The sequence below is a fragment of the Ascidiella aspersa genome, chromosome 1 (assembly GCF_963924565.1).
Source record: "Ascidiella aspersa chromosome 1, kaAscAspe10.2, whole genome shotgun sequence".
NCBI classification, from domain to species: domain Eukaryota; kingdom Metazoa; phylum Chordata; class Ascidiacea; order Phlebobranchia; family Ascidiidae; genus Ascidiella; species Ascidiella aspersa.
Window position 1 is genome coordinate 31,769,837 of NC_139447.1, and position 11,726 is coordinate 31,781,562.

Consider the following 11,726-nt stretch of genomic DNA (forward strand, 5'->3'; position numbering starts at 1 on the left):
TGTGGCTTTGTTAATAACCAAACAAAACGAGGACCTTAGTCACAATTTTTTAAAAACAAGAACAATCTTAATGATGTAGAAATTGAAAATAAAGACGGTATGGCATCCCTGGCCCTGGGGTCTAGATATACATATATCCTCGAGCTTGATAAAGCAATGGCATGTATTTTGTGGATTCCCTCTGAACAGAAGATTCGTAGTTCTTAGGCAAATTTAAGAAACTGCGAAAAACTCGCGTGTTTTCTACAGATTAAAAAACACAATGTCATGTTATTTATTAGTTTTACCTGTAACTATTTCGCAAGTTTCAACGTTTTGTGCATAAATCTTACATTTGTTATGAAATTATCTATCTACTTTTACGTCATAACGCATTACGTCGAATTTAGCTGTAGCGAAATTGGTCGCTTGATCGCTGGTGCGTTTAAATAGCTCACAAAAAAAAAACAGTTTTAAGCTCACTTTTCGATTTATTACAAACATAATTTGTAGTATGAAAGTAGGTCAATGTGTTATTATATTTAATAATAATACTGTTACAATATAAAACAATCGCTGCAATCACGACAACTAACAAATTTACTTCTAATACTATAACGTTACATTGTGGTGGAGGCTAGCATTCACATAACTATAAAGTTTGGTGTGACGAAACAAAAAGCAAAAGTCAGCTCACCGACGGACATTTAGATGCAGTAATGCGCACTGCTAACTACACGTTTTTATTATTTGTAAAAAAAAACGCTTTTATTATTAGAAATAATTATATTACTAAACTTTGGCAAGGCATGTTTGAGTTGGACACCCCTGATTTAAAGGTTTAAGTGTCACACTGCCGAAATTATGCAGGGGAACATTTCTTTATAATTTTGCCATTGAAATTTAGAATCTGGTATAATTGGGTGCTGCGGGTGCCAAACTAATCGTTTTCTCGTTGAATTTCTAGTACTAGTTGCAGCTGCAGCTACGGTAACCTCTGCGGCAAACAACACTACTCATGCCAACTCGACTCAAGCCAACTCGACAACCCTAGCGTCAACAACCACAAGTCCAGTGGTCACTACTCGTCCAGTGGTCACTACCCCTATCACCACGACCTATGGCAGCACTGCTGCGGCCAAGAAGATTCAGCAAACAACATCTGGCAGTCATATGATGAGTGGCGGCGTCGTGAGCGCTGTCGTGATGGTTTCGTTGATGACTTTTCGTCTTGCAAACGTTTTGCATTAAAATTCTGCGCTGCATGGCAATCAGGATTCAATGGAGGCCTTTTTTTATCATTTATAATAACCATTTATAGTAGTTTCACCATCAGCACATCTCAAGTAAATAGCACAAAAGTAGAATAGTTCACCGTTCGGCAGCATTCTTGGAAGCTTCTAGTTTATGTTTTTATAACAAATACACGCTAAACTTGTGTAATGACGCCGTTGCCCAAGCCACGGCAGACTAAGAACTTGTAGTTGCTCGTTGTTTCGCTTTTCTGTTGTCACCTAGTCATTTAATAAACTTTATAAATATACGGAACTGTTGTTGCCAGGCATTGCATCAATCTTAAAATTGCCTTGCCGACAAAGATTTTATTTTACGTGTCAACGCTTCGATCACCTATTCAGGTAATTTTCATCAGGCCAATGAAGTTACATCTCAGCAAAAAAGTTTTATTTTAAACAACAACAAAAACAGTTGCTTTACTTACTGAACTGTACTTCTGCTTATTATTCCCATTAGGTATTTAGTAGTATTGGATATAGATACTAGTTCTGCAAACAATGATTTGCACAACAACATGGATACCTCACTACCAAGCACAATTAACCTGTAGAGCAGCGTTTCTTAAACTTTTTTCACCGCGGACCCCTGTAGGCAAGAAATTTTCAAAAATGACTTCATAAATTTACGTCACAATCAAATATCCTGTCAGAAATATGCTGATGATAAAATAGAGTCTTGTAGCGTCATAAGTAATAATTAGTGGATAATTTGAAATTTATTGTATTGTGTATTTATCAAATATTTTATGATTTGTCGCTTTTCACGCCTTTTACCAAACACTCGCTGTCACACTGAGAACAAAGCATTCGGCTGTTTCACACATGAATAATGTTATATCGTGACACATATTTCCGTTATAGATAAAAGTATTTCACCTGTGTAAACGCGTTATTGTTGCAGTTCCCGGCTGCCAAAAATGGCTTCGGGTTATAAATCATTTCCGCTTTCTTGTGTCGCCTTCTCTCTTTCATCGAACGAAGCTCAGAGAAGATGTTCCTTAATCTGTACGGACCACCTACAAACGACCGCCTAAAAACTATTATGCTTGAAACCTACAAGAAGCTAGCTGTTGGAAGAATTGATTTCGTCGAAAGATACGTGAAGAGACGCTCCGTAGCGTCAGCAAAGCATTTGCTTGGAATTCGAAATACTAAATACAAACAAGCGTTGCCGATAAAGACATCACCACCGTTGGAATCATGGAAAACGCAATTGCACATGGATTTCACTATAACTGCGTTTCTGCCTAGTTTATCAGATGAAAAATCTATTATACTTTCAAAATAAAAACAAAATTATATATATAATAAGTAAAAATATCGACTGAAAGGTCTGTAAATTGTTTTAATGCGACTTTTTATTAAAGCATTATGTGTCGCATTTCGCAAATAATGTATAGTCTACATTTCTATGAAGTCTAAGCTTAAACGTCGATCGCACGATATTTTGATAAATGTTAAAAGAGCTTAATTTTTGTGCTTGGAGCTCAATAGTTTGAAATCAACGCGTTAAACTTGTGAATCACGACTTAATTTTGTTGTGCATGAAATAATTTCGTGTTAAATTTCCGAATTCTTTTAAACATTTGGTACGTTTTGGGGTTTTGTCTGTTTTTCTCTCATCACGCAGCCGCGTTTACACACGAGTTTAAATACCTCGTATCAAAAAGCATAATGATTTATCCACACGCGAAACATTAGCTTTCAAATCACAACTTTAGGAACACCCCATTTCCTGCCTTTTGTTGAAAGCAATAGTGAATAAGCAGCAACTTCAAAGCGTATTTTCTTGTGATGCGTCGTTTGTTTTTAAAACTTACATTGAACGAATTGTGCAAACTAAAAAAAAAATGCAAATTTTTAAGGAAATGTTGCTCAATGTTAAAAATCAATAGAATTTAATTCCGAACAAATAACTGCCCCTCCTTTCACCTGTCGTTCGTTGGCTTATCGACAGAAGAATACCATCTTGTTGTTGAACGTGTTGCTAAAAGCTACAACTCGTGTGACTCATTGCCTTGTTCATGTTCATTTCGCTCAAATCGTATGAAGCACTTTCTAACAAAAGTCAATTGTGTTAAAAAAATAGAAACCTTTCGGGTATACTGCAAAAAGCAGCCGCCGTGTTACATTCACGACGGCAATTCTTTTGTGCTGGAGTGTTTGTAGCGTCATATGCATTCGGCTGTTTCACACATGAATAATGTTATATCGTGACACATATTTCCGTTATAGATAAAAGTATGTCACCTGCGTAAACGCGTTATTGTTGCAGTTCCCGGCTGCCAAAAATGGCTTCGGGTTATAAATCATTTCCGCTTTCTTGTGTCGCCTTCTCTCTTTCATCGAACGAAGCTCAGAGAAGATGTTCCTTAATCTGTTTTCGAGACGACGATGGCGCGACAAAGTTCCTGCTTGAGGCCTGAAGCTCTGGGCAGGTAGAGGTCGATGTTTCGAAGCCGGAATTCACTCGAAGTAGGAGCGCCGTCGTTTTCCGAATTGGCGTTACCTCGTCTCTGGTAAATCGCGCTTGTATCTTCATCGTTTTCGCTGTAGTACTCGCTCAGCCCTGAAGACTGAGCGGGCACCTTACCGTTCCAGTTCGACTTGAACCCGCTTTGGCGGAACAAGCTACACTCCTCGTTGAAGTCGCAACTTTGCCACGAAAATTTTAATAACTAAACATGGAACACGGGTATATTAGCTATGACGTAATCAGCTAAAAACCCTGTTTCTTAAGGTCCTATATCACACCTAGCTTGGAACACCTCAAAGTTGTGGGAAGAACTCGATAGTATGATGGCCAACCAAGCAGTGGAAGGGTCCCAACATCTTCCAATTCTGCCCGTCTGGCGAGGCGTGAATGTAAAACGTCTATAGGCAACAATAATTTAGAAAATTAACGAGTTTTTTTTTTTTAACCGTGGGACAAACTTTGCAATAATTTAAACATAGTTTTTTTTTTTTTTTTATTCATCATTTTTATACGCAACGTTAAAATGTCAAACAAACTCAAGTCAGACAAAACCGGTCTAAGTGAGAAATAAGTTTAGAATCGTCGAAAGAGCATTTCAGGTTTATCTACCCAAGCTTTATAATGTAGCTTTCAAGGAGACAAATGTGCACCGGTTGTTAACTTTATGCCTAATAACTTAAAAAAATTTTGTTGCCCCATGTCTAATTCCATGCAAAATTTAGGTTTAATCATGCTTAACCTTGACGTCGTTTTTCTGGTTCCGCGAGCTGTGCAACCTGAAACTTCCGATCACGTGTTTTCTGAGCAGGTCGATGTTGGCGGTCCAACCTCTCCAAGAGGCGAAAGGTTTCTGCAAAACAATTTCATGCACCTCCGACAAGGGTAATGTGACGTGCAGTGTTGTAATGACTTAAGTCAGTGATTTTAAATAACTTGACTTGACATAATTATTTTGGACAAATGACTTGACTTGGACTTAGTCATTGAGTCAAATGACCTAGGGTGAAATTAGGTGTTTTCAATCCTTTTTTTTATATAAAATAGAGGTCGTTTTTTTTTATAATACTTGGACTTATTTTACAAATGACTTGACTGGGACTTAAGTCGGTCTAAATCGACTTGTTTACAACACTATAGATGTGCTACAAATGTCAGAACTAATATAATAAGCTTTTGGGGAAACAAAAACACAAAATCTAAAAAAAAAACTATTTCGTTGCTGTGTTTTTGCGAGCAACATAACGCTACCAACCTATGCTAAATGGCATGCAATAAATGCCAAGATTGTTTCAAAAGATCCTTGCCTCGAGGTAAAGTTCGATGTTTCTAATACACGGATGTTCAACCTTTCAAACCATTGCGACAAATATGTGCATCCGGATCAGGCCAGGGTACAAATTTATGTCAGCGGATTACAAAGCGGACAACACACGGATTTCGCATAGGCCACATTCAGCCTAACTTAAGTCCTGGCTAACTATCATTCGATTAAAAAAGCTCATTCACGTACGTTGAAGAAATGTCATTCTTAGGGATACAGAAGTTATATACTGAAGCAATATAAAATGAGCGGCAACATATCAAACAGAATAAGTTGTTTTGTTCTTGGAAAACTAAAGATAAAATCTTGACACACTCACTGTGCGATTTACATTCCTTATTTAAATGGGCCATAAAACTAATCTTCAGAATATTCGTTTCGGCGTGCGTAAAATCAAAGACTGTCGCGGCCACATACAGTATGTCCACATTTGGCATGCAGGCCACAGGTTGCGCACCTTTAGTTTCTTATAAAAATGAAACAAAAGCTAAAAAAAACATAGCTCAATTTGATTTTGCTGGCAATCAACGCCACTAACTCCATCAATATAACATGCTAAAAAAATACTTGGTCTAAAAATACTTGTCAATTTAGTTCAAGTGTGCTAGTAGCCCCACAACCACCCCCCAAAAAACTTTGAAGAATAAAATTTGAAAAAATTTTTCGCCACCAACCTCATTAGGTTGCCAGTATGTGTTCGGGTTGCCGTCTACCATCCTGGAAACCTCACAAACATTCCCTGTATCTATAAGGAAGGTCGGTTTTTGAATTGTGCTTACTTGAGGGGAAGTGATGTGCACCCATTGGCCCAGGTGGTCGACAAACAATATTTCCTGCGCGGGATAAATCAAAGAACAGCAAATAATAGAGTAGTGGTCCTCAAAACTGCGGTCCATGTTTTCCTGGGGGTCCGTAAGAAGGTTTGAAAGTGTCCGCACAACATTTAATAGGCTGATAAATTAAATTAGGCGCGAGAGTATTTTTTTTTTTTTAGTGCTGACCACCTCCGAGAACATTGCATTAGCCCAAAGCCCATAGAAGTAAATGTATTGTACATAAAAGCATACTGCTGCTGCGAATCCCTTAACGAGTCATAATATTACTTGACCCACCCTCATCCATAGGCGTAGCCAGGGGGGGGGGGGGGCCTGAGGGGCCCCCCAAAATTTATAAATATTTTACTCTTAATAATTTGTTTGGTAGCATTTATGAGCAGTACCACAAAAGTCGATCACAGGCATGCCACACCTTCAATTGTCATGCATTGTTACGTCACAAACGATGTAGTTATAACGTTTGCTATACAATAATGTAGTTTACTACTTCATTCAGTTTTTGCTCTTTGAGTGTTTTTTAAGTATTGCGTTAACATTCAGTCAGTTGCTGCTCGAAACGGTTTGCTAGCATTGTTATTTGTGTTCGAATTAATACAATGACAAAAGCTAAACAAAATATTCCAACTTTTTGGCCCCCCCAAAATTTTCGGCTGGCTACGCCACTGCTTTACACACATGCATTCACACACAAATCACAACTGGGTTTGGCTAGGAATATTATTACTTGGTTTTGAGAGCCATACTGCTAATATTGCTTGTCCATTTAACCAAAACAGTGGTGTAGTTATTTTGCCCTTCTTTTAATAAGATGCAAGAGTGTCAAAGTCTTTGTCGCTGGTCAAGAATCCTACCACAACGAACATTATTTGGGTTAGCGTTCGAGTTTGATTAGGTTAAGCAATATTATCAAATAATAATACTTTGTCTCCCCTCACCCAAACACTAACCGACACCCTAACCCAAATTTAGTGCGCTGCTTTAATAATTGTTTCAAGGCTGTGGTAGGATTCTAGACCAGCGGCAAGTCTGTACCCATAAGTCAACTAATTTTCTCTCATTTACCGACGCGACAATAAACAATTTTCTAAGCAACGCCTTATGATTTTTGCATAATCTTGCGCCAATCATGATTGGATATTCGAAACTTTTTACACTTTTTCTTCAACTACTACAGCTGCGCTCAATAACAATGTAAGACGTCATGAAATTTCAGCCAATAGAAAGCGTTCCAATAACTCTTGGATTTGGAACCTCACAATGGGCGTTTAAGTATCTCCCTGATTTCTATAGTGACTTTGGTGCATACGTACCGAATATAGTTAGGCATGCTAAATTATTAATTTTAAAATAATTCGGTAGGACGAACTTCACAGACGACAGGCTAGCATTTTGGCGAGTGTTGATTGGTAGACACTCGCTCGAAAAACTTGACTCAAGTCACTGTTTTCAAATAACTTGACTTAACTTAAACATTAGGGCAAATGGCTTGACTTGACTTAAGTTTTTCGGACAAATGACTTGGGTTGAAAGAAGTGTTTTCCTTAAGTATTTTTTTTGTAAAATTGAGCTATTTATCCAAATGTTTGCACATAAAACAAATCGTTTGTTAAATGTTGCGTTTTTCTTATTTTTTAGTTCAGTTATTGTTCATAATCGTTCTAATTTAACAACTCTAACAGTTTAACAGTTTATTTTTATGACAAAGACGTGACTTGAAGTTGACTTCCGCAATTTATTCAAAAACACTTGACTTAGATTAAAGTTATTTTGCAATGACTTGACTGGGACTTAAGTCATTTCAAAATGACTTGTTTACAACACTGCTATTGGTTGATTTATAAAATTATATATTCAACAAAATACTTTTCAAAAAAAATTAAATATATGATTTTCCTCTAAAATTTATTTAAAATAACAATGTAACTGTAGCAGCAAGGCATTTTGGGTTTTACAAATAACTTGAGAAAGTTCTGACACTGTAATCATTACAAATATATGATTATAATTTTATATTATGACATTGTCAGCATTCTTGAAGAATATTGTTTTTAAACAAAACAAGATAAAAGTAGTTCGCACATTACTGGGTAAGAAACATCATGGTCAAACTTGGTAATACATAAACACACAACAATGCAGCTATTGTTTTTTAATAGTGTTGCTATTGTCCTGGCTTGGTGAAGAAAACAAAACAGGAACTAATCTTTCAACAGTGGTGCTTTGAGCTCCATTATATATAATGAAACAATTTAAAGCAGGTCACATTGTTTACCTTGAACTTAGTGGTAAACAAATCAGCAAAACAAAAATTAGAAGATATAAATTTGAGAAATATAAATCCCACATAATAAAACAAAACAACAATTTACCAGTAAAAATGTAGATAACCTTGTTTACCTTGAACTTGGTGGTAATTAAATCAGCAAAACAAAAATAATCATACATAATAAAACAACAAACATCACTAAATCTATGTAATAAACGCAAACAAGATTATGTTATATAGGCAAGTTTTAAAAAAAAACATAAAAAAAATCTTGAGACCAGCAGGAAACAAAATTATTTCTCATAAAGTTCAACAAAGAAGCCTCTGCTGTGTGATTTTTGCATATGAAATTAAATCTCCTTATTATAAAAAAGTACAATAAAATATCAACTTGAAAGTTTCTGGTTTGTTTCTTTGACTTGTTTATTTTTTCAATACATCAGAATTGCTTTGTGATTCAAGGAAATGAGCTTGCCCTCCAATCTATTCACAAAAAAAAAGGATGCAATTAATTCTTGTATATTCAGTCAGGAAGTTCTTTGGTATGTTTATGGTACACATTCATAACTTTACATCAATATATATTTGGGGTTTAAAAAAGTGTACTAGTACTCCTAATATGTTTGTTTTTATCTTTAAATGGAAAAACGACAAAACATCTATTTTTAAGAGTATAGAATGTGGAGGTTACTTAAGCACCTATATAACCAGCTAAATATGAAGGTGTCAAAATTTAAAATAAAGTACACATTTTTATTAATATAACTTTTTTAGGTTTGTTTACATCAGATACCTAGTGCATTATGTAACTAGTCGGGATAAATACCTTTAAAGTGAAACAACTATACACAAGCTTCTTACATATACAATACATATACAAAATTTACTTTAATAACAACAAACCTGAAGAAAACCAACATTTCCAAATATGTTAATAGTTTGCTTTTCTAGTTCAACTCGCACATCAGGGGAATTTTTTTTAATCGTGCCTCGTTTTTGTTTTTTCATAACATAGTTCAGAGTAATTTCAACCCTTTCTTCAAACTTTTCATCTTCAGACAATGTGTGATAGGATTTTAATTCGCTTGGAACATTGATATGCAAGTTCTCTTTTGGTGCCAAAAATGTAAAGTGCGTTTTGGTTTCAACAATTGATTTGTGCAGCAAGCTTTTGAGATGGTGCTTTGCCATTTTATCATTTAAAGAACTTTCCGTTCCAACCCACCAAATAGAGTTGCACTCCTCGGTAAAGTCATGAAATGGGTCAAATTCAAGAAAGCCACCAGGGGGTTGAAATAGTTTAACATTCACATTTTTCCAAATACAATTCACATGTTGTTGAATTCTCTTTGCTATTACTTCATCATCTCTATGAAAAATGATCCCAACTACACAATGTTCCTGCAAAAAAAAAAAAAAAAAATTACAATAGCCTAGGGTAGTAAACCAACCAAATTTCAGCCTAGGATAGTAAATCAACCAAATTTCAAACCATACAAAAATGTGCCCAACACAAAAATTGCAAACCGTACCACAGATATATATTTAGAATCAGCGATATATATAGATAAATCACATTAGTTTTGGTTAACTTAAAAAACACATAACCATATATTAACTTAATTATAATGGAATATATTTATTTTATTGTTGTTCATTGCACAATGTAAATGTATTCACAGTGGGGTTTGCTTATTTGTATAAGTACTTTTCAAGCTACTAATGGAGAGGTATTTCAATAAGAAAATCCTAAAACAACATCAGAATGTTTGTCCCTGTATGTTTACGCTTCACATTGCTCGTTTGCAACAGAAGGCCATGCCACAAACTTTGAATGTCAATATATATTCTGTCTTGCTACTATACAATTAGACACATGATTTTATTTTTGACAAATTTTGGGGGCAATTTGCTTTTATCTATACTATTTGTAAAAGTTTATTAGATTATTGTTTTAAATGAAAATACATAAAACTTGAACACATACCGTTTCCTCAAGTTCTTGCAGTTGATTTAATACAGGATTTTCCATTTCAGATACTCACTATACAACAAGATGTTAAAATTTCTGAAATCAAGTTAGAATTCGTTTATTTGGGGAAGTCCCTTTATGAAAAGCAATTGACACATCACTGACCTCTATGAAACTTTCATAGAGATCAGTGGCACATATGTCATAATGCCACTGATCTCTACGTTTTATAGAGATCAGTGGATAATGCAGAATTGGACAACTAGATAATTCTAGTTTTCTAACTCGATGAACTAAAGCTAAACATGACTAATTTGAATCTGATTTGTGAATTGCCAGTGTACTCTAATTCCAGTTCCAATCTATTAGGGTTTTTTTTCCAAAAATCACTTTATTCAACGCCATTTTTTGTTCGTCTCTCAGTCGAAACAAAGTTCTGAAATTAATACTCTTCGGTCGGACCCATACCAATAACAATTCGCAGGTGCGAGTTTCGGTTTTGTTCCCAGTGTTCAAATAATTATTAAATTAACACATGTTAATTGGGTTAGGATTAAGTGTTATTAATTTTATCTCACACATTTGTCATCTTTTGTGAATTTTCAGCGAATATTTTCAATTTATCTACGCCGGGAGTTTATCTAAAGGTCCAAATTGGTGCATTGTCACGAACCAAAAAAGTTAGACTTTTCTTCCCTTGGATGCCCTAATTGTCGTAGACCTTTTTGCTTAGAAGTGCACTAATTTCTTACGAATCGGGTGATTTTTACAATCTGTAAAGCATGGGCAATGCTGATGTGCATAAAAGGTAGACTAGTCCAGGAATATTTTAAATTTATATTCTTATAAAAATTATTGCGATTTAAACCAAATTTATTGTGAATATAATTAAATCTAATTCTTAACCATCACTAGTTCTATTTCTAATCTAACTTTGAAGAATGAAATTCTCTAATTTTAATATTAATCTAATATAAAAAAACTAAAATAAATCTAGTTGCTAAATTTAAAGTTCCTCTGTAGCAGTGAAAACGGTCCGGAACGGCGTTTCGGTGAAAGGATTGCTGCCGATGCCGCATTGCGGTAAAATAATTAAATTATGGTACCGTAGCCTATGTTGTATGATAAAAACAAAATTCTGTAAAACTTTTTTTTTAGTAAATTCAAATAACTAATCAATTTACTTAATTTACCCTAGAATTCAAGTCAAACCAGAGTAATTTAAATGCCTTAAAGTCACCACAACAGTATAAATTTTAATACCTGCTGAGTCACATGACGCTAATAAAAGAAAAGCTACGCTTTTATTGCAAATTGAAGCTACACATCAAATACAATAACAATATATGCAATAACAGAATATATTAATTAAAGTTAGCGAAACGTTTCATTGAGTAGATAACGAGTTTAAAGGGGCTATCAGCAGTACAAAGTCGACAACTTTTGATAATACTGGTAACTTCATGTTTTTAGATGTTTTTTTTAGCCTCCCAAGTGTATTGCAAGGTTAATTGCGACAACATCGACAAATCTACATATTTAACTTGTACATTATATTACAATATATGAGTAACCGCTGTT